This window comes from Telopea speciosissima, chromosome 5 (genome assembly GCF_018873765.1).
Source record: "Telopea speciosissima isolate NSW1024214 ecotype Mountain lineage chromosome 5, Tspe_v1, whole genome shotgun sequence".
Classification (NCBI taxonomy): domain Eukaryota; kingdom Viridiplantae; phylum Streptophyta; class Magnoliopsida; order Proteales; family Proteaceae; genus Telopea; species Telopea speciosissima.
Genome location: NC_057920.1, coordinates 55,908,673 through 55,929,411, shown reverse-complemented (window position 1 = coordinate 55,929,411; position 20,739 = coordinate 55,908,673).

The following is a 20,739-nucleotide window of genomic DNA, read 5'->3' as shown; positions in this document are numbered from 1 at the left end:
AGGACATGATCCGTGTTCTTTATTGGTTTCACCTATATCATTCGGTATATTTTTTTTCAAAACTTTTTTTGTACATTTTATTTTGAAAAAAAATTGGGAAAATTACATGATTAGTTATTTTTGGGTTTTCACAACTGCCTACGCTATGTTCGAGTTAACAAATATAGACAAAAACAAGTTAAGGTTTACAAAACTGGACAAAATAGTGTCTCTCCCTCTCACACTTATTTTTTTAGACATTTTTACCCCTGTCATTGCCTTCTTGTCCAGGCATCCTCCACTCCCTGCAACCCTACCCTTGTCCCAGCCACCGCCATTCTCTGCTACCCCAAGTAACAGAGGAAAAAAAAAGAGATTTTTCAGAGGAGAACTACCGAGGAAGGAAGGAGAGTCACCGTTTTGTCTAATTTTGCAAAACTAAACTTGTTTTTGTCTATTTTTGTTAACTCAAACATAGGGTGGACAGTTTTGTAAATAAAAACCCAAAAGTAACTAATCATGTAATTTTCCCAAAAAAATTTTTAACACGTGAATCTAGGATCATTATTACTCCATTGATGATTGAAGGTGTGAAATACCTTTCGTGCTTGTTGATACCCTTCCCATCGGAATAATGGGCTGAGGTGTGGTGGTAGAGAAACTATTTTTGTCAACTTGTAATTAAAAAGTTCGAGAAATCATTGGTTTTTTAGTCACTCTTTTTTTTCTTCTTTTTGTTTAATTCTTTAGATCATACTTGGTATGAAGTGAAGTGAATTATTTTTTTTAAGACAAAAATAAAATGTGTAATCATTGCCAAGGGTAATTGTGTAATTTAACCAAAAACATATTAACGAGAGAATGGTTCATCTGCACGTACCAACAGGTGAATGTACGTCTCAGAGCCAATCACATTTTAATTTTGTTTCCATAAAAACTCCTCCTCCTCTTGTAAATGGCGAATAAAGGACAAGTGGTTGGCTCTCACATGTACGTTCGCCTGTAGGTACGTGCAGAGGAACCGAACTCAAATATAACTTATGAAATAACGCCCAAATCAACACATATGACCTACCCAAAGCTCTACTCTTTGGTGAATAATTATCACCTCCAATTCACGGGCACTTCCAATTCCTCCAATTCCTCTAATAGAGGGAGTGAATCCCACCTTTGGCAGTGTTTTCGGGCAGGGGATAGAGTGGTCATTTCCACCCCCATGTGATGAATTGGAGGACTTGAAGGGAGCAGCAAATTGGAAGGGATAACGATTCACTCTTTGGTAACCTTTTGGCTTGCCTGCTGTAAACTTTTCAAGATGTCTCTGGCCTTGGGTGCTAGCAAGTCCTTGAAAATCCACAACTCATAAAAGCAAGCCAAAAACATGATTTAAATAACAAACAACGGCCCATAAAGAGACATAGTTTTGAGGAGAAGAAATTTTACAACTAGAGGGTGTAGAAAAGAAGAGTGTCAACAAACCAATTACAAATGATGCACAAACTCACAATTAGAGAGGGCGAAACATTATGGAAAATACATCTATTACGGAATAACCAAATATAATCCATAGTTATAATAGAAAAAAACAACAAACGAGACTTATCGGATTGGCAAAGAGAAGGGGAGGAAAGCAAAGATTCATACAAATCAACAATAGAAGAAGAAATTAAGGAGGTACTTTGTATGAATCCCTAATTAATGGCCCTACAGCCCAAATGTGTTTTGAAAAAAATTACAAGATCAAGAAAATATAGATTAATTTTCAAGTTTATAAAGGAAACAAAGAGGATCAACTTATATGATATTCACCAGTTTATCTTTTGTAACAACACCTACAACTAAAATTTTTCAAAAGTAATATTTGAAACAGGATGAATTTTAAGTTTCCATACTCTATAGTGCTTTCCAAATCTTCTTAATACCCTATTGGGAACAACCACCTAGCCCACTTTTAAGGAGAAAATTAACAATAAAGTTGGATATATGTCTATCAAACCGGGTTCATATTAATTAAAGTGTTTATTTTATTTTATGCATGACATATATTTTTATTGAGCTTATAAGTTGTTTCATGGGTTTTCATTCAAAACAGTTCTAGAATAGGGACATGATCGGACATCCCGTTTACATGGTCGTCATATTGTATGCTACCAAAAATGCATTTTCGGTACATAAATATGGGTACATAATCTAATGAGAATCTCGCATGTGTTACTACCAGTTATGAGAGGACGAGATTCGAACCTGTCATTTGACCTTTCACCTGAGAGATCCTATTTGTTGTGATGATATGTCACTTGTTTTGATAAGCCAATGGGTTAACGTCCTACAGACTATATATCGACGCGCTGGACACGTGATCTTGCATTGTTAGTGAAAGAGATGTTCAACATGGAATCCACTACCGTTAATTTGGGAATATCAAGAACAGAGAAAGTCTGTGATTGATCGAACAAAAAATCTAGTACCAGTGGCGTTTCTATAAATTGTTTACGAAATTTATTTTTTGATATAAAAATGGATATATTATATATTGAAATTTATTTCAAATGATTTTCGGCGTTCGTCGTAATCACAAAATCTTTGGAGCGTGATTGTACGATGAGTTGAGGTTTGCCAGTATTTAAATACATATCCTAAAGCTCATTATGGGATATTAGAATTGTGGAAGATCATATATGTAAATTAAAGTGTTTAATTTTACATTACAATATCTAAGAATATTAATTGGTTAATTATCTTTTTGTTTATGACAATAAATAAAATCTTATTGGATTACATTGTTGGCCATAATTCAATAGATATCAATCTCATTTAGTACCTCTTTTCACCTTAAAAACAAAGATTGCGGGAAATATGGAAAGATTCTCTGCACCACCAAATATAGTTGAACCAAAAGTGTGTGGAGAAAGGAATCCCACCACATGGGTGGGATCACACTATAAAATAAGGAGTGGAGAGAGGAGAGGGCTGGACTAATTTACCAATCCTCTCTCCCTCTCCATCGAATTTTCTGGCTCTCTCTCTCTCTCTCTCTCTCTCTCGAGAGTGTGTGTGAGTGTTTGAGGTGCTAGGGTTTTTTGAAACCCTAGGTCTTGGTGGTGATCTTCCCATTGGCATTTTTGATTGAAGAATCAAAGTGTTGATCGGTCAATCCCAATCTTTGCTCAGGTCGTGGAAGAACTACTATTTGAAGGAGGAGCTTCGTTTGCGGCTTTAAGGTAACCATACTCTTTCGTGGATAATTTTTTATTTACCATAATCTTTGAATGCATGATCGAAACATATCAAATACGGATTCCGCTGTGTATCAGGTTCAAACTAAAAATTGGTATCAAAGCCACGATTGTCCATTCGCATTCAGAAATTGATTGGAATAAATAGGATTTTCATGGTTTTTCTCCATTAACGGTTGATGGAAGTTGGATCTGATGTAGGGCATACGTGTTTGGGTTTTTCTATTTTTCCCAAACTAATAATATAACAAAACTTTTGTACCGGCAATGGCAATCGCCCACGGTTAAGAAACCATGGGCGGCAGCCATGGAGCTTGCAGGCCGCGGGTTGCATGGCTCGCGGATGCAACCTGCGCTGCTGCTACGAGTTGCAGCCCATGACTGCAGCAACGCAACGACTGCAGCGGCGGGCTGCAGTCCATGTGCTGCACAGGTCACAGGTTATGGTGGATTTCCCCTCCCTCCTCTTCTTCTCTCATGTCATCTTAGGGTTTAACCCTGATTCAACCCAAAAAAAAAAAAAAAAAAGAAGAAGAAGAAGGAAAGTTGAGAGGAAGAAGATGGGTGAGAGAGTATCTCTTCACCCACCACTATCAAAAATTCTAAATTAAAGAGTTTAGTTTAGGAGACTTTTAATTTGGATTGTATTATGATATTAATCCATATTAATTGTCTTTTCGCATTATGTTTAAAATTATTGTATGCATATGATGCACACTTTAATGCATAGACATGAGATATATATTATGTCCTATTTAGATTCTAATTAATTGAATGGTTGCAATTCTTTGTTCAATGGAAATCCTACTTGTTTCTATATTTATGTGGTTATGGGAATGGATTAAGAATCTATGTGGATGACTACTTCTTTAATTTTATGAATATAATATATGGCATGAAATGTATGTTTGTGTTTCTCTCTTTCTTCTTCCCCTTCTTTTTTTTTTATTTATAAAATTGATGTACTCCTCCCCTTGGCAGCCCAAATGGTGGGTTGGTTTTTCCAAGGGAGTTCTTTATGAAAAGAAAGTATATAGACATAGGTTGCAATTTTATTTTTAATTGTAATTTTAACCGATGGAGACTTGATGGTAGGGGTGAAACAGGGCTAGGTTTTTTAAAACTCTAGCCCAACCCTAAGTCCTCTTAGCTCAACCCAAGCCCAACCCAGCCCTAGGTCGGGCTGAGTCGCTGAGATATCTCAACCCAGGCCCAACCCTGTCAGGCTCAGCCCAACCTAGCTTGCCCCTGATTGACCCTGATCGGGACAGGCAGGGCTGGGTTAGCCCTGATTGACCCTGATTTTTGCTAGGGCCTGGTTGGCCCTGACTTGCCCGACTTTTGTGCCACTTACGTCGTCCTATGCATTAAAAAATGAGACACATGTGATTGGGTATTTGTTTGTTTCATACTCAATTGGCTATTAGACTTTTCTTTGGGTTAAAAAACTTAGTTTGATCTTAAAATTATAAATATTTTGTTCAATAGATAATCAACCTTTTTTTTGTAAACCAATAGATAATTAGATACTAAACAAAAATTACAAAAATGTAAACAATAAATTGTAAAGCATAACCTAACACAGGGTCAGGCTGGCCCAAAGCCTCAACCCTTTTCCAGCCCGACCTTGACCCAGGGCCTGAAAATTTCAAACCTAACCTGCCCTCAAGGTTGAAAATCCAGCCCAGACCCTGTTTGGGCTCAGGGCGGGCCAAGGCAGGCTCGGGATAAGAGGGCCAAACTTACACACCTACTTAATGGTGTACGCATTGATGGACTTTATTCAATTTCACATGGAGATGCCAAAGATGGAGTTTTGCATGGAGATGCTGAAGATGGAGCTTTTACATGGAGATGCCAAAGATGGACAAGCACAAGTAACATCCATCATGTGTTGCATAAGATGCATGGTTTCCATATTATAATATTAAAACTAATTTTTGATTTAGTGGGAGTAATAATTTATTATTATTCTCACTAATCCAGCCATCTCATAACCACAGTTGAAAAGTTATAGTTTATATACATGTGATATGTGATGATGTGATATATGTTGATATATGCATGTGCTCTGCTAATACCCTCAATTGTTAACAAGCATGTGTGATATGGGTCTTAACTGGTAGATCATATCCATGACCCCTTATCAATGGTAAATGTAGAAGTTGATAGTACGACTTCCAATAGAGCCAATAGGACATTGTCAGGGTTTTATTGTCAACGGTCTACACTACTTCCTACTGGATAGGAAATAGACACAATTAGTGAGGGGGCATTGGGATAGTGGGTTATTTCTAATGATACTGTGATTCAGTCCGATTTGATAGGAATATACATGACTTGAGTCTATGTCAACCGATAGGACCTGGATATGACACTCAAGTAGTCGATAATATTAGAAGTCTTGGAGGTGGACAACATAGTCCAGACAATCATCGTGTATGCAATGATTCCTGATAGGGTAAGTTGCATGTGTAAGGGTTGGTTTATTCCAATTCACTTTTCAGGATAAGAGGGAATCTTGAATTGTGAAAAACCTTAGTCTATGTTTTGCCCATTGGAATTCAATGGTTTCATTATTATGTTCATGCATTTTAATTATTTCTTGTATATGTGTAGATATTTGTACGATGAAGGTCTCTGTAAATTTTACCCTCCTGATCCTAATTAATGACTACAAATTGAAAGGACCCAATTACAATGATTGGCATCAGAGTATTATGCTATTCATGACTACAGAACATCTGTCATCAATTCTTGAGTAGGTAGCCCCCGAGAAACCCGCTGATGATGACTATTATCAACATGAGATCTATGAATTCTACCACTCAAGGGATTCAAGGCTATGTTATACATCCTTGGATCGATAAATTGATCAACTATGTAAAAGCATAACCTGCAAGTATGATAGATAAGCTCAAAAACATTTCCAAATTGCGTGCATGAGCACCATGAGTTTGTTGGTCTTATCTACAATACCAAGATGAAAGAAGGGATTCAGATCGAGCATGTCATGAAGATAAGAAACTTATTCGAGAACTAGAGACCCGGATACTTCTTTCACTAATAAGTATCACTAATAAGTCCTTCAACTCTCTCACCTCAACATATTGCCCTTCGTTGAACTCAATGTCAACTAGATGTTGAGTTGTGCAATAAGTTGCAAGATATCAGAAAAGCCTTAAAAAAGGAAAAAGGTGAGGTTAATGCCACATACATAAAAGGTTCAAATTCCAAGAACAAAGGGAAGAAGAACAAGACTAACAAGGGTAAGACCCTTAAGGATAAGGGTGGAAAGATACAGAAGAAAACTGCAGAACCCGGCCAAGGGAAAATGCTTCTTTTGTTCAAAAGAGAGTCATTGGAAAGGGAACTATTGTGCTTACTTGGCTACCTTGAAGAAGAAGATGAAACTCCCAAAGAAGGTAATTTTACTACTCTTTTCGTTTGTGAGTCAAAACATGTCTTTTGAACAATCTAATTCTTGGTTGGTGGATACTAAATCCACTTTTATATCTGCAATATGTTGCAGGGGTTCAAAGTGACAAGAAGGGTGGACATGAATAAAGTGCGTTTGAAGATGGGCACTGGAGCTGAAGCTATGACAATGATTGTTGGAGACTTTTGTTTAAAATTTGATTCTAGTAATATTTTATTAAAGTATTGTTATCACATTCTTTTTTTAAGAGGAACATTGTTTTTGTCTCTAAGCTTGTTAAAGACGGTTATTGCTGGAGACTAGTTTAAAATTTGATTCTAGTATTATTTTATTAAAATATTATTATCACATTCCATTTTTAAGAGGAACATTGTTTTTGTCTCTAAGCTTGTTTTGAGGATTCCTTTAGCTTCTACCGATCATGAAGATTTTCTCCTCTGGCATTATGCTAAGAGTGATGTTTTGACAACTAAAATTGTTGCTTGTTACTTGACTCCTCGTTCAGAGGCACATGAATTTTGATCATGGTTCTAATAGAAAACCTCAGTCTGAGAATATTTTGAATCTTATCTAGCATTCTAAAGTTCACCCTAAGTTTAGAATATTCTTATGGAAACTATTACAAGAGGGTTTACCTACAAAAGATAAATTGTGTTACTTATTTGAATATTGTTGATACATGTGTGCTGTGCCAATAGAATTAGAGAATCTATTTGGTATGTTTTTATTTCCTGTCCTCTTTCAAAAACGAATTTCGTCCACAAGGCTATTGGGTTTACGCATTGAAGTCTTTTCAGTACCTTCTTTGGTTTTTTGAATCTATTTTCCACAATTCGGAATGGTCAAAATAGTAAGTATCATTTTCTATCTATTATTGGTATCACTTGCTGTTTTTTTTTTTAAATTTCTAGGGTGCTGGCCTGGATCCCAGTGAATATTCGGGTTAAAAAAAAAATCTTATTGTTTTCTTTGGAATGCTTTACAATTATATGTGTTGGTAGTTTTGCTAAGGAATCTAACGAATTGAAGCTGGTTGGGCGTCTATTTGTGCATCTAAGAGTTCTTATATAAGTGTTAATTATGGAATTCAGTTTTGTAGGAAGCGCACACAGAGTCTGAGGCAAGAGCCATTCTCAGTGGATTGCAAAGAGCAAAGAAGTTAGGCGCCACAACAGCCGACGTCTGGTATGACTGCCAAAGTTTGGTAGAGTGGCTAGAGGAAGAAAATGGGAAATGGTCTGGGAGATCTTTACTGTTTTTGGGGATATAAGGAATTAGAATACAATTTTTTTTATAGTATGTCTTATGAAATAGGACAGGGGTAGAATTTCGGTAGCTCACAATTTAGCTTTTAGAGCTAGAATTGAAAAGCTTTGTATATCTATTAGAGAGAATTTAAATGATTGGCTTTCTGTTTAGTCTATAATATATTTTTTTTCCTCATAAAAGAACGCCTACTTATACAAATATTGAATATATTTTCTTAGTAGGCACGATTGTTATGTATTTTCATCATCTCAAGTGCGGTGCACTTGAGAATCCAACCGTAAAAACATGGGCAATAACAGGTTGTGAAGTATATTATTATTCATTGGGTGTGAACCGATTACAATGGTGAATATATAATACAAGGAATCCCATTAGGGTAAGAAATCTCACATGTGATAACGATTGTAGTTTCCATTATCACATGGGATCCAATAGAAGAGAGTATCCTAATATAAGGGAAACACCAAAGGAAACCCAATATAGCATGTTCAAATGTGAGATCGACTATATTGGTCAATACACTTATACACCCCCTCAAGATGAAGAGCCGGTACTCCAGATCTTTAGCTTGTCCCACATGAACTGGAAACGAGTGGTAGGCAACGCCTTGGTCAATGCATCGATGACCTAATCATGAGTTGAAATAAATTGGACCTGAAGAGACTTTTGGGCAACCTGTTCACGCACAAAATGAAAGACAATTTCGACATGCTTGGTACGAGCATGAAAAACAAGACTGGCGAAGAGATAAGTTGCACCAATGTTGTCACACCACAAAATTGGAGTTGTGGGTTGGGGAATGCCAAGTTTGTTGAACAAAGACTGTAACCAAATCAACTCTGCGGCTGCATCGGCAAGAGTTTTATACTCGGACTCTGTGGAGGAGCAAGACACCGTCTTCTGCTTCTTGGAATTCCAAGAGATAAGATTTGGGCCTACAAAAGTTGCATAACCCCCAGTGGAACGGCGGTCATGAGTACTCTCCGCCCAGTCGGCATCCGTGTAGGCCTGTAAAGTGGATGACTACGAACGCTCAAAATAAAGACCATGAGTAGAAGTGCCCTTCATATATCGGAGAATCCATTTAACAAAACTCTAGTGTTCCTCAGTGGGGGAGTACATAAATTGACACGCTCGATTAACAGCAAAAGCCACATCTGGTCAGGTAAGAGTGACGTACTGGAGAGCACCCCCTAAATCCAATGGCTTACTAGAGGTCCCCATAGGGGTCAATATCGGTTTGTAGTCCGACATACCAGCACGGTGCAATAAGTCATTGATGAATCTAGTCTGGCAGAGAAGAAGCCCAGTGCGGTGAGGAGATGCCTCAATACCCAAAAAATAATTCAAGGGACCTAAGTCCTTGATGGAAAATTCGGTAGCTAACCCAGAGAGCAACTGTTAAATAGCAGATGGAGAATTCCCAGTAACTAGAATATCATCCACATAAATCAATACATATAACACGGTAGAGCCCTGCCAAAGAATAAATAAAGACGAGTCAGTCTTAGAAGCTGGAAACCCAGAAGTAAGAAGAAACCTGTATAAGCGGTGAAACCAAGCACTAGGGGCCTGTTTCAGTCCATAGAGAGAGCGAAGAAGCCTGCAGACATGTTGGGGTTTGGTCTTGTCCTCAAATCCAAGTGGATGCACCATATAGACCTCTTCATTTAATTCGCCATGTAAGAAAGCGTTCTAAACATCTAACTGATGAATGGACCAGCCACGAGACACCGCAAGAGAGATAATGGTGCGAATCATAGGCTGTTTTACCACTGGGCTAAAGGTTTCACTATTATCAACCCCTTGTTGATGAAACCCCATCGCAACAAGACGTGCTTTGTAGTGCTCAAGAAACCCATCAGCCTTGCGCTTACTCCTGTATACCCATTTGCAACCAACCAAATTCATTCCAGGTTTAGGAGGAACTAAAGTCCAAGTGCCATTGCGAAGCAATGCATTAAACTCCTCACTCATTGCAGTCCGCCATTGAGGTGTTTTCACAGCCTACGAAAAATAAGTAGTCTCCATAGGTAAGGATAAAGAGGTTGTAAGGGCATGGTGAGGTTTAAGGTGAGAACGCAGCCGCATAGGATGAGTTGCAGCAAGATTGGGTGGTGATGGGGGAGGGTTGGTGGGGGTGAGAAGGTATAGGCACTGGGTGTAAGGATAATTTGTTCGGTTGGGCTAGGGATGTGGGCAAGGGAGGTGGTGCAACTTGATAAATGTCGGCCAGAGAGGGGGTGCGAGTAGGGTCAATGGTTGGGATAATGGCAGATTCACTTGATGGAGATGGGGAGGGCGGTGGCTGGGTAGGTGGTGAAAATGGCATAGGAGGAGCCCCAAGAGGAAGGGATGATGGTGATGGTGGAGTGGGTACACGATGTGGCAATGATAAAGAGAAATTGGGGGCAGTAACCCATGGTGGGAACGAAGGAAGAGATGTAGGTGAAGAGGCAGTAGAGTGGGCAAAGGGAAACTCAGTTTCAAAGAAGGAAACGTGACGAAAAAATTGAATTTTGTCAGTAGTGTGATTCAAGCATCGATAAGCATGATGTGAAGGGCTATAGCCCAAGAAGACATGAGGAGCCGAACGAAAATCCATCTTATGAGCATTAAAAGGGAGAGGAAGAGGAAAACAGAGGCACCCAAAAATACGAAGGAACGAATCATCAGGGATACGATGAAATAGAAGTTGGTAAAGGGAAACACCAGAAGAAACACGAGAAGGTAAATGATTGATTAAGAAAACCGTTGCTTTAAATGCAAAGGGCCAATACACCCATGGGACAGAAGATTGAGCCAATAAAGAGAGACCTGTTTCCACGATGTGTCTATGGCGGCATTCAACAGCTCCCTATTGCTCATGGGTGTGAGGAGCAGAGAGAATGAGAAATGCCAATGTCACCAAAAAATCTGGGAACTGTGCGAAATTCCCCTCCCCAATCAGTTTGAATAGATTTAATTTGACAATTAAATTGACGTTCCACCAATTTTTGAAAAGTAAGAAAAATAGAATAAACTTCAGATTTACGAGTTATTGGATAAAACCAAATATACTTTGAATAATCATCAACGAAAATTACAAAATAACGATGGCTAATGGGGGAGGGAGTAGGGGAAGGACCCCAAACATCACTATGAATGAAATCTAATGGAAAGAAACTATGAGAGAAAGGCTCTCCTAAAGACTGACGACACGCTTTGCCCAACTGACAGGCAGTACACAATGGACTCAAGGTAGTAGAAGATAATGGCAGATTATTGTCACGAACAATGCTACAAAGAAGTTGAGGATGAGGGTGCCCAAGGCGACGATGCCAACCATCAAGAGATGTGCGACAAGTAAGGTGGGCAGCAGGAGAAGAACACAGTGTGGGAGAAACAGTATAGAGACCACCATCTCTCGGCCCAGATAGAATTGTGATTTTGGTTTTCTGATGCTTCACAAAGAAACAGGAAGGGTGAAATTCAAAAAACACATCATTATCAGTAGCAAAATGATGAACAAAAAGTAATGGTTTTGAAATAGACGGAACATGAAGCACGTCAGATAAAAGGAAACGACGATTAGAAGAAGGGGAAGTAAAAGAGGAAAAACCAACATGAGATATAGAAACACCCTTACCATTGCCAACCTGTAGAGTGTCATTACTAGTGTATGGATCATAAGAAGATAGAGAGTGAAGATCGGGTGTGCCATGATGAGTTGCGCCGGTATCCGGGTACTAGGTTAGGGCAGAATTGGGTGGGTAAGGTGGAGTCGGTAGAAGAGGGTGGTTAGGCATGGATGGGTAATGGGTATAATGAGCTGCTGGGGGGGGGGGAGGCTGATAATGCAATGGTGGAGCGAAGTGTGAGGGGTAAGAAAATTGGGGAGGGTAGCAATGGGCGGTGTCGTGAGTATCACGATTACACCAATGACAACAGAGACGCCCCCCTTGAGATCGGCCAGAACCATGACCAAACCGGCCATGAGAATAACCACCGCTACCGTGGCCGCGTGAGTAAGCACCACCCCCATGGCCCATGGAGGGCGATCGAGAATCAGAGGCAGGACCTGTACGTTGCACGTTATTTTACGGATGTTGATGTAGCAGAACCAGATGCATCAGTAAGGGCAAGCTTGGACAATTGTGAGCCATGGATAAACTCATGGTTGAGAAGCATCGAATGAAGATCATCATACTGAATCGGAGTGGTCCGAGTGAGGAGTGACAAGACCATAGCCTGAAATTCAGATTTCAAGCCACAATAAACATGAAGGTTAAATTGACTGGTGCGAAGAGGATGACCAGCAGCACTGAGTTCTTCAGAGATGAACTTCGCACGTTGAAGAAAGTGTGAAATAGATTCATCAGGTTTCTGGATAATTTCTTGCTTCGCCATTGTTAGAGACATGAGATGACTCTCAGATGGAGAGGAATAGGCAGCGTGCAGGGTTTACCAAATCTCATGTCTAGTATGTTTGCCAAGGATGAGAGGGAAAACCTCATCAGATAAGGATGCGATTAAGAGACTCTGAAGGAGGGAGTCCTGGCGACGCCAAGTAGTTGCAGCAACCAGATCAGCCGGACATGGAGTTGTTCCATCAAGGTAGCCAAATAAGCCTTGGCCCTCAAGGAAGGGTTAAATCTGGGTTTGCCAAAATTGATAATTCTTAGAGGTAAGTTTCACGGATAAGTAATGGTGGGCATGGTCAAGAGAAGGAGAAAGGGGGGAAGGGAGGGTTTGATCGGTGGTGGTGGAAGAAGAGATGGCGTCAAAGTTTTCACCCATTGAAAATTTACACATACCCCCTGAGGTTTGACGAAAGGATATTTTTATCCCCCAGGTTTGGAAAATTCTACGTACCCCCCTGAGGTTTGCAAACGATAACAAATAAGCCCATTTCGTTAGTTCATGACTAACACTGTTAAAAATTAGACTTGAGCTGATGGAATTGCCCTTCTAAGAAGAACCAAAAAAAAAAAGAGGTGAATGGACAAAATTACCCTTACAAAGGAAAAAAAACCTGCAACTCATCTTCCCCAATCGAATTGGGGAAGATGAGTTGCAGGTTTCAAAACCATAAGGATTTTTCTTTTGTTTCTGTAATTATCATTAAAAGAAATAAAGGAATGGGTTTTAAACTAGAAAACCCTAGGCAATTGGGTTTCAAAACATTTTTCAACTGTTTAGAAATTTAGGGTTTGAAATTAGGGAAAAATCCAAATCCAAATTTCCATCCATCTCCATCATCGGATGTTCATGTTCATCGCCAGTAGTACTCCACATTCTGGGATTATGTCGCTTTCCAACACCGAGCCACATTCTATAATCTGGCCATGGATCCGAAGAAGAAGAAGCAGATCGAGGATGATGAGTTCTTGTAGGTTTTGATGGTAGGGAAAGAAAATAGGAACAGGGATTCTCGGTCAGGGTTTTAGAAGGAAATAAAGGGAAGAAGAAAAAAATGGGTAAGTGGGGATGGAAATGGAAAATTAAGACAACTTCATTCGGTGGATTTAGAAAGTGGGAAGAAGAAACAGTGTAATGGTTTTGGGATTGTGGATTTCGGTGGCTAAGAGATGGATTTGGGATTAAGAGTTGGCTGTGATTAATGGCTAGTGATGATGGGTTTAGGTGAACCCGATCATGGTTCGAAGATTGAAGACGAAGCTAAGAAAATTGATTTCCCCTTACTCAGCGGAGATCCGATGCCCACACTTCGGATTAAAATTCATTTTCATGGATTTGATAGGATTTGCGAATCGAATTAACATGGAGAAGTGATGGTGCTCTGGCACGGTTATTGAATAGATTGTGATAATGAAAACGAAATTTTAATGAAAAGTAGAAGTTTCTTCTGTTTATCTGTTTTGATTATTTAATTTCAGAAATATCAGATCTGGGGGAGGAGTTTACCCTTATTTTATTTGTGTTTTCTTCTGTTCTAGCAACTCATCTTCCCCAAATCGGGGAAGATGAGTTGCAGATTTTTTTGTTTTTTTTTGTTTTTTTGTTTTCTTACAAGGGCAATGTGGTCACTTCATATCATAATTTTGACAGTGTTAGTCATGAACTGACGGAATGGACCTATCTGTTACCATTTGCAAACCTCAGGGGGGTACGCAGAATTTTCCAAACCTGAGGGTTGAAAATATCCTTTCGTTAAACCTCAGGGGGGTATGTGTACGCAGAATTTTCCAAACCTGGGGGTTGAAAATATCCTTTCGTTAAACCTCAGGGGGGTATGTGTAAATTTTCCCAAAAAAAAAATTTGCAGACTTGGCTCGTTGGAGCTAGGTTGGCTCTGGATACCATAATAGATTGTGAAGTATATTGTTATTCATTGAGTGTAAACCAATTACAATGGTGAATACATAATACAAGGAATCCCATTAGGGTAAGAAATCTCACATGTGATAACGATTGTAGTTTCCATTATCACATGGCAGGCAATAGAGGCAATAGAAGAGAGTATCCTAATATAACGGAAACACCGAAGGAAACCCACTATAGCACGTTCAAGTGTGAGAATGACTATATTGGTCAATAGGCAATGACATCTTTTTGTCCTCTCAAGTGTTGGATGGACGATTGGATTCCCAAGTGTGGTGCACTGGACAGTGCACCGCACTTGAGAAAATAAAATTTTGTATTTTATTTGACATGAAAAGAATTTGTATTACATAGACGTGAGAAACCTAGTTCCTATCGAAACCCGTCCAATATTAACAATGGTGTGTCAACCTGCTCTCCAAACCATTTGTCACCTGGCCCTCCGAATCATTTGATCCTCCTAACCCGGAATCTTCTCAATTTCCTATAAACCTTGATTGCCAAAGTTTAAACCCACAAGATGGTTATTCAGTCCTTGTTACATATGGAAATTTTAAGAAGGAAACAAATGAAGTTGGTTAGGCTTCAATCTCTTATCAAAGGGAAATGGGAATTATGTTTTGTTTTTTTCCTTCCGATTCTAGATATGTAGACTCTGAAGATGAAGCAAAAGAAAAAACCAATCGAACAAGGAATACATGAAGAAGCAAGACAGGGCATCAAGTGCGTAGAAGTATGGACTGTTTCAGCTCAGCTGGCGTCGTGGCTAAAATAGGAGAATTTCACACATGGCCATGGAAGTTATTCCATCTCTTATATAATATAAGGGAGAAAGAACGCTAACCAGTGTTTTGCCAGCGTCTAGACACCGCCTGACTCAAAAAGACCGCTACACCCCTCTAGAAAAGTGGAAAGGTCCAGGAATGCAGCAGTCTTTTCGTGCCTGACTGTGTCTGGGCTTAGGTAGACATCCACACACAGCACCGGTTAACATTCCTTTTCCCATAATATAATGCGGTATTATGATCTTTTTGAGGATTTTTGTATCTATAAAACAGGAAGGGAAGTAGTTTGGGCAGCTCATGTATTAGCTAATAGATCGAACTACCAAGTTTGTAGGGAAAATATCTTCTTTCAGTTCAAATTACTGTAATCTTTGTTAGTTTGCTAATGGATTTGCTTTTCAACCAAAAAAAATTCTTAATGTCATAGCTTCCCCCCCAACCCCCCAACCCCATAAAAAAGAAGAAGAAAGGAATACACTATTGTAATTTTTGATCAATGTCGTTGAAGGTGGATGAGAGGTATCTAAGATGTTTCTTGTTAAAGGATGAATCTAATGACCCCTTAAGCTGGGGCCTCATGCATCGGGATATACATGAGGATGTATGCTAATAAAAATGGGGTATTTGATTGAAAGGAAAAGGATCTTTACTTGGTGGTGTTTCCTATGCCCACTCATAGGGCATCATGAGATGACGTCTCTGGCCCTTGAGTAGATATTCAGGCGTGCTCAGCCATTGGCCCAGACGCTTGTGTAAAGACCATGCGACCAAGTAGAGAGCTGTTGCCCTTGATTGAATTAGCTATGAAATTTAACATGTGGGTAATTCAAACCATGACCTTTCTATCCAACGGTCGAAATAACCACATCATCTATCCACATGGCAATATAGACATGTAAGAATGGTTACTACCAAGAGTGAATGGGATACATTTTTTATTTTCTTTTTTATATAAAAGATCGTACACTGTTGAGTTAATTGAGTATCTTGCATTGAATGGTGTCTACAATGAAAGTGGGTGAATTCTATGCTCTACTTGAAACTTAAAAGCCTTCCAGAGAGTGAAGACCTTTTCTTGGTGAGTCATAAATTAGAAGCTGGGTTAGCATTTGGGAAAAAACTAAACTTTCCTTTTTCTTTTCAATTGTTGAGTATATATCAAGATTGGATGATGGGGATTAAAAAAATGATTAAATGAATTACAAAGAAGGCCCTAGCTTAACTAGGCTAGTGTCTCTCAAGATTTACTCTTTTCACCTGCTTGAATTTTTTTTTTTTTTTTTCACATTAAAGAAGTCAAAGCAAAAGCCTTTAATCTGTTCTAGATTTCTAACTCAACCCAAAGGCCCCAGCACACTATGGTTGTTTAATTCATGCATGCTCATATGACACAACATGGACACAATGGTTGGGGTGGGACTGGCCTATGGACTTGAAATTTCAACAGTGGAAATGTATGACAAAATCCTTGAATTCTAAGTGATTGAGACTACACTTCCGGAAAAATCCAATCTCCCTGAGCATTGAGGTTTGAGTATGCTTGAATTAAGTAGATGATAATATGTTTAAGGGGTGCTGTTCTCTGTGCCACAGCGCAGGCTGCGCCCAGGCACATGGGGTGGGTGCAATGACCACCCTGTCTCCCTACACAAGCTGTCCATGTGCCTCGGCTCAGCTTGCGCTGCGGCACAGAGAACATTCTCCCTATGTTTAAATGGAACACCTCAAAAAAAAAAAAAAACACTTACTAATGGCAGATTATTTTGATAAGTCGGGTGCCAAAGTTAGAAACTTCTACTCCTATTGACTCTTGGCCTACGCCAGTTATGAGTATTGAGGATAAAATTGTCTTTCTCTCTTGAATCCCACATGCGATATGGATTCCCACCAGGAATGGTAACTCGGCTTGAGGATCTTTTTAGATCTCCACATGTGATATGAAATCTCTCTAGGAATGGTAATTCGGTTTTCAGTGATCCTCTCCAATTGTGATCTATATTTTATATATCTTCTTTATTCACTTTCCTTGTATAAGTGTAACAAGGATCTCACCTCTTGTAATCTCTATTTAAACTCTCCCATTGAAGAGTGAAGATTTAATGGAACAGAATATTCAACTCTAATATGAGGATCTTCGATCTTGATCAGGAAAGACCAAGATTCTATTGGCGCTAGTTTATTTGTTGCTTTTTCAGTTTTGCTTGTTCTCTTCTGTTTGCTTTTGATCCCTGTTGATGGCAATGCCGTAGGTGGGGGTTTCATTTGACAGTTTTTTTTTGTTGGTGTCCCTGATTTATCTTAATTTATTATTTTTTTAAAAATTCTTTAATATATATGACCTTTTAGGAAAAAAAGAAAAGAAAAAGAAAAGTAATTTCAAGTTCATCTTCTACATTGTAAGACTAATGAAAGTAAATCACCAAGTAGTAGGATTGAGTGATTGACTGTTCTTGTCCCAGCATAAGACATGCATGAAAGTGAATTGACTTTTATGTGACACTTTTGTTATCAATTGACTCAGTTTTATGTAAAAGTAGTCCCATGGCCCTCTTTGTTTAGACTTTAATTTGAATAGATGCTAAGAGCATCATTTTGTTTCCTTATAGAGTAGACTAATGATAGTATGGTGGGGGGAGCAGTTGTAGCATAGTGGTGGCTGCCACCCATGGGTTTGATATTACTCCATGGAATTCAAGTACTCCATGATCACTAAATGTAATAAGTGGAAGTGGGTAGTCACAAAGTGAATTGACTTTTATGTCACACTATCATTTTGTAAGATTCTTAAAGCTTCAATACATTTCCCTCATATAAGACTAATGGAAGTGGAGGTGTACTCTAATCAATGCTAGAAATCCCCTTTGCTTTAATTAACTACAAATATTCTAATCAAATAGTTCTTATGCTTAAAGGACTAAGAGACGATAAAATTGCAATTGATGAAACTATTATACTAGCTCCTACTCCGCAACCTCCAAATTTTCAGTCCCATTCATTTGGCTGCAACTGAAAATCAACATTTGATTGATGGGTTTTACCTTGGTGCTTTTGTCCATTTGCACTATTAATATATATTAATGTCATTCTTCTTCGTCTTCTTCTTCATCTTCTCTGGTGCAGCAGCTGCATGAGTTTGGCTCATTCACAAGTAGGAGGATCAAATGAAACCGATTGGCTAGTCTTTCTGGCCTTCAAGGCTCGCATAACCAATGATCCCTTTCATAGGGGGCCCACCTATGAAATGACCTAAATACCTCTTGTTTAGCAGGCCTAGCTTCATAGCAGGCATAGCTTTTCTTCGCTTGCAAAGGTTGCAGGTTGGAAAAGTCCCTTTGCAAGAGATAGAATCGGAAAGCTAAAAAGAAGAGTTTGTTTTCCTCCTTCTCGAACTCCTCTTCGTCCCTTGGAAAGACTTTTTCCTATGATGGTGATTCCTAATATGAACAAGACAGGGGAAACGATTATTGCTGGATGGCCTGGCTATACTCATCTAAGCTCCTCCCTCGTTGAAAGCAAGGTACTCGTCTCCAACACTGGATCAAGAGTTCCGGATGGCCCCTACCCTATGGTGATTCGTTTATCATCCATGGTCAACTCTTGCTTCCACTCTCGTCGATGGGAAGCTTTTGTCTGGCGACTAAACCTCTTTTATTGACATTACCTTTGGTTTCTTCACCTACTCATCCTCAATTAACATTCCCTTCTCTTCCCTTGTCCTACTCCTTGATCGTAGACCACCCTTTTCTTCTTGCTCTTTCTATTGCAAGATCTAAAGACGCCTTTCTATATAGACTTTATAGATAGGTCTATATAGTCATGTTCTGCCTGTTCTGAGTTGTCAATCTCCTCCTCAATCCGTTTGCCGAGCCTGGTCCAGGTTCGGGTGGGAATGCTCACTGGGGAATAGAATCATTTTTTCAGGCAATTAGCCTAATCTACAACCAACCTGCTCCTTCATCATCGGCTTGTTGGAGTAGTGGGGAATCTAGTACTGGAAATCCTAGAGGAGATTCGAGAGAAGAAGGAGAGGAGAGGGTAGGGGTTGACATTCGACTATTCCCTTATTGGCTTGGGTTATCTCTTCTTGGCAAGCAAAGGGTCCAAAGGACTATCATATTGATAGGGACGATTTGAGTCATCGATTCAATCCCCACCCATCAGTTTCATATACACTTAGATGGTCCGTTTGGATGCATTGGAACCCCAACATTATTTATCAATTCAAATGGAGTTGGTGGTAGGTGGGCTTGCAGAATCAGAAAGAAGTGAGTCGGTTAGTGTGCATGAAGGAATGGTTCTGATCTCGCTTGCTTTTATCCGCTTTCCTTGCGTTATTGTCTCGCTTCATTCGTATGATTTATGGCTTTTATCTCCACCCACAACCTACTTTAGTGCTTTCGAGCTTTTAGCAGGAATCAAGATTGAAAATCAAGCCAAGTGTCATCAAGCTCGCCTACTGATTGATCAGGAGAATTTGAATCGCGGATTCTTGGTTTATGGCTCGTTCTTTCTACTTACTTGCAGACTCATTCTCTCCATAATAAGGATTTTGCTCTTGCTCCTCTCATTGCTTGACTTGGATTTTGTTGTGACTTGCTGTAGACAATTGTGGGCTTTCCGCATATTCTTTACTTGAATCCCTGTCCTACTCACTTCCTTGATGCTTTATCGCATGAAAGGTTTCTTAGTAGTTATGTGTACTCAACTTTGCAAGCCCTGAACTTGAGCTCACATGCCAATACTCATGCCTACTTGCCGGAAAGAGAGAAAGAAAAAAATCATTGATGATTCACTTGGAAAGAAAGATAGTGAATTATATCTATTGGCTCGCTTGCCAACGGAATGAGGCAAAACTTTCTTCTTTCTTTAACCCAAAGAACAGACAGCTTTTGAGCTTGACATCTGCTGAACAACTACACTCTTCCAGAGCCTCACATTTTATCTCAGAGTGTTGCTAGCTGAACAACTAAACAACTAGCTTTAGGCTTACTTGTAGCTTTGCTAGCTTGACGACTTTCTTTCTTGGAACTTTTTGGATTTATAAACAGGCCACCAATTAATTCATTTTCGTACTCTAAAAAGTTAGAATGGCTTAATTGGTTTTGGTTTGGACTCTGCTCTCACTAACGTCGTAGAAAGCCATTCATCAAGTAACCAAGCAATGTGTGCCAATGTACTCTTTTTGTTCCCTGATACCTACTAAGGTTTGGAACCCTGCACTCTCGTAGTAAATCCCCCTTTCCTCGATGAATTGATGAACTAAAGTCTGGGCTGGAACAAAAATTTCATTAGATGTGGAGAGCAATAAAATAGTTTTTCTCTCCAAGCGAAGAAAAGAAGAAACTCTTGAGTGCTAGCACACTAGAACCAAGCAACGGCTAGCACGCCAAAACAACAAAGAAAAGGCTTCTGTTGTGCCCCAATAAGAAAAAGCCTACCGCTATATAAACATGCTAACGCCCATGCAACCCATTTATGAGTTAGGCGCGCGCCAACCAAACTGAAAAACTACAATGCGCGCATTAGTGCAATGGTGCTCGTAGATCCACTTTACTCCGTCCAAGTACTTGTTGGATTCGCGCCCTAGCTGATCTACGAACAAAGAAGCAACGACTGAGTTGATCACAAACCACTATCTCCCAATGGTTGAGCTGGTCTAAGACCACCCTGCGGTCGAGCTAATCCTAAAGCACCATTGTGTGCTAGC